Genomic DNA, 4,083 nt, shown 5'->3' on the forward strand with positions numbered 1-4,083 from the left:
TGACTCGAACGGTCGTGCCCGACTTTGAGACACTTTGTCGCGGTCATGCGGGCGTCCTCCGCCGGTCCCTGGAGGTGCCCCGGACCGGGTTGGCGGGTGACTCGAGCGGTCGTGCCCGACTTTGAGACACTTTGTCGCGGTCATGCGGGCGTCCTCCGCCGGTCCCTGGAGGTGCCCCGGACCGGGTTGGCGGGTGACTCGAGCGGTCATGCCCGACTTTGAGACACTTTGTCGCGGTCATGCGGGCGTCCTCCGCCGGTCCCTGGAGGTGCCCCGGAAAGGGTTGGCGGGTGACTCGAGCGGTCATGCCCGACTTTGAGACACTTTGTCGCGGTCATGCGGGCGTCCTCCGCCGGTCCCTGGAGGTGCCCCGGACCGGGTTGGCGGGTGACTCGAGCGGTCGTGCCCGACTTTGAGACACTTTGTCGCGGTCATGCGGGCGTCCTCCGCCGGTCCCTGGAGGTGCCCCGGACCGGGTTGGCGGGTGACTCGAGCGGTCATGCCCGACTTTGAGACACTTTGCCGCGGTCATGCGGGCGACCTCCGCCGGTCCCTGGAGGTGCCCCGGACCGGGTTGGCGGGTGACTCGAGCGGTCGTGCCCGACTTTGAGACACTTTGCCGCGGTCATGCGGGCGACCTCCGCCGGTCCCTGGATGGCGGGCTCCAGTGAGGTCGGCGGGGGAAGGCTCGGGCTGAGGCCGACTTCGGTGCCTCAAAGTCGGACAAGGTTGGATTGGAAGTCCGCTGTGTTGAGGACCAGTGGCATTCGGCGGTGGAACGCTCAGAACTTGGCCGACATCGGTGCCTCAACGTCGGACAAGGTTGGAGTGGATGACCGCTGATAACTCTGGTTCTTTTGCCAGACGAAAGAAATTTTTCCCGAGTGTGACTGCTCTGAAAAAAGTGGTCTTTTTGATGTCACGAGCGCAACCACCTAGAGGTTAATAGGGAGGCACCATAACAGGAGAGGGAGTGAAAAGGCTCGGAGGGTGGCCGAGCCTGGTGCCTCAAAATCGGACAAGGTTGGAGTGGATGACCGCTGAAAACTCTGGTTCTTTTGCCAGACGAAAGAAATTTTTCCCGAGTGTGACTGCTCTGAAAAAAGTGGTCTTTTTGATGTCACGAGCGCAACCACCTAGAGGTTAATAGGGAGGCACCATAACAGGAGAGGGAGTGAAAAGGCTCGGACGGTGGCCGAGCCTGGTGCCTCAAAATCGGACAAGGTTGGAGTGGATGACCGCTGAAAACTCTGGTTCTTTTGCCAGACGAAAGAAATTTTTCCCGAGTGTGACTGCTCTGAAAAAAGTGGTCTTTTTGATGTCACGAGCGCAACCACCTAGAGGTTAATAGGGAGGCACCATAACAGGAGAGGGAGTGAAAAGGCTCGGAGGGTGGCCGAGCCTGGTGCCTCAAAATCGGACAAGGTTGGAGTGGATGACCGCTGAAAACTCTGGTTCTTTTGCCAGACGAAATAAATTTTTCCCGAGTGTGACTGCTCTGCAAAAAGTGGTCTTTTTGATGTCACGAGCGCAACCACCTAGAGGTTAATAGGGAGGCACCATAACAGGAGAGGGAGTGAAAAGGCTCGGAGGGTGGCCGAGCCTGGTGCCTCAAAATCGGACAAGGTTGGAGTGGATGACCGCTGAAAACTCTGGTTCTTTTGCCAGACGAAATAAATTTTTTCCGAGTGTGACTGCTCCTCAAAAAGTGGTCTTTTTGATGTCACGAGCGCAACCACCTAGAGGTTAATAGGGAGGCACCATAACAGGAGAGGGAGTGAAAAGGCTCGGAGGGTGGCCGAGCCTGGTGCCTCAAAGTCGGACAAGGTTGGAGTGGATGACCGCTGAAAACTCTGGTTCTTTTGCCAGACGAAAGAAATTTTTTCCGAGTGTGACTGCTCTGCAAAAAGTGGTCTTTTTGATGTCACGAGCGCAACCACCTAGAGGTTAATAGGGAGGCACCATAACAGGAGAGGGAGTGAAAAGGCTCGGAGGGTGGCCGAGCCTGGTGCCTCAAAATCGGACAAGGTTGGAGTGGATGACCGCTGAAAACTCTGGTTCTTTTGCCTGACGAAAGAAATTTTTTCCGAGTGTGACTGCTCTGCAAAAAGTGGTCTTTTTGATGTCACGAGCGCAACCACCTAGAGGTTAATAGGGAGGCACCATAACAGGAGAGGGAGTGAAAAGGCTCGGAGGGTGGCCGAGCCTGGTGCCTCAAAATCGGACAAGGTTGGAGTGGATGACCGCTGAAAACTCTGGTTCTTTTGCCAGACGAAATACATTTTTTCCGAGTGTGACTGCTCTGCAAAAAGTGGTCTTTTTGATGTCACGAGCGCAACCACCTAGAGGTTAATAGGGAGGCACCATAACAGGAGAGGGAGTGAAAAGGCTCGGAGGGTGGCCGAGCCTGGTGCCTCAAAGTCGGACAAGGTTGGAGTGGATGACCGCTGAGAACTCTGGTTCTTTTGCCTGACGAAAGAAATTTTTTCCGAGTGTGACTGCTCTGCAAAAAGTGGTCTTTTTGATGTCACGAGCGCAACCACCTAGAGGTTAATAGGGAGGCACCATAACAGGAGAGGGAGTGAAAAGGCTCGGAGGGTGGCCGAGCCTGGTGCCTCAAAGTCGGACAAGGTTGGAGTGGATGGCCGCGGAGAACTCTGGTTCTTTTGCCTGACGAAAGAAATTTTTTCCGAGTGTGACTGCTCTGCAAAAAGTGGTCTTTTTGATGTCACGAGCGCAACCACCTAGAGGTTAATAGGGAGGCACCATAACAGGAGAGGGAAGGAAAAGGCTCGGAGGGTGGCCGAGCCTGGTGCCTCAAAGTCGGACAAGGTTGGAGTGGATGGCCGCGGAGAACTCTGGTTCTTTTGCCTGACGAAAGAAATTTTTTCCGAGTGTGACTGCTCCTCAAAAAGTGGTCTTTTTGATGTCACGAGCGCAACCACCTAGAGGTTAATAGGGAGGCACCATAACAGGAGAGGGAGTGAAAAGGCTCGGAGGGTGGCCGAGCCTGGTGCCTCAAAGTCGGACAAGGTTGGAGTGGATGGCCGCGGAGAACTCTGGTTCTTTTGCCTGACGAAAGAAATTTTTTCCGAGTGTGACTGCTCCTCAAAAAGTGGTCTTTTTGATGTCACGAGCGCAACCACCTAGAGGTTAATAGGGAGGCACCATAACAGGAGAGGGAGCGAAAAGGCTCGGAGGGTGGCCGAGCCTGGTGCCTCAAAGTCGGACAAGGTTGGAGTGGATGGCCGCGGAGAACTCTGGTTCTTTTGCCTGACGAAAGAAATTTTTTCCGAGTGTGACTGCTCCTCAAAAAGTGGTCTTTTTGATGTCACGAGCGCAACCACCTAGAGGTTAATAGGGAGGCACCATAACAGGAGAGGGAAGGAAAAGGCTCGGAGGGTGGCCGAGCCTGGTGCCTCAAAGTCGGACAAGGTTGGAGTGGATGGCCGCGGAGAACTCTGGTTCTTTTGCCTGACGAAAGAAATTTTTTCCGAGTGTGACTGCTCCTCAAAAAGTGGTCTTTTTGATGTCACGAGCGCAACCACCTAGAGGTTAATAGGGAGGCACCATAACAGGAGAGGGAAGGAAAAGGCTCGGAGGGTGGCCGAGCCTGGTGCCTCAAAGTCGGACAAGGTTGGAGTGGATGGCCGCGGAGAACTCTGGTTCTTTTGCCTGACGAAAGAAATTTTTTCCGAGTGTGACTGCTCTTCAAAAAGTGGTCTTTTTGATGTCACGAGCGCAACCACCTAGAGGTTAATAGGAGCGAAGGATACTTGGACAGAGTATCGAGCTCCAGCGCAGGCGGCGGGGAAAGAGCTCAGGCTCAAGCCGACCTTCGCGCGTCATGGACGCACTGTGATACCACCTACACCGATGACCGATCTGCCAACGTGACCCGCCATCGGAGGGCCCCCACCCATTGCGGGCGGACGGTTCCTCCGGACTTAGCGGGTCCGATCAAGCGTTGTGGCTTGCCACCTCTGCCGAAACCTCCAGTGAGACCGAGGCGTCCCGTCTGACCCAGTGGTTCTACACGCGCGCCTTCGCCGCCGTCCCCTTGGCCGTTAACTCGGCCTCGCG

This window comes from Callionymus lyra, unplaced genomic scaffold, assembly GCF_982586985.1.
Source record: "Callionymus lyra unplaced genomic scaffold, fCalLyr1.hap1.1 HAP1_SCAFFOLD_254, whole genome shotgun sequence".
In the NCBI taxonomy this organism is placed as follows: domain Eukaryota; kingdom Metazoa; phylum Chordata; class Actinopteri; order Syngnathiformes; family Callionymidae; genus Callionymus; species Callionymus lyra.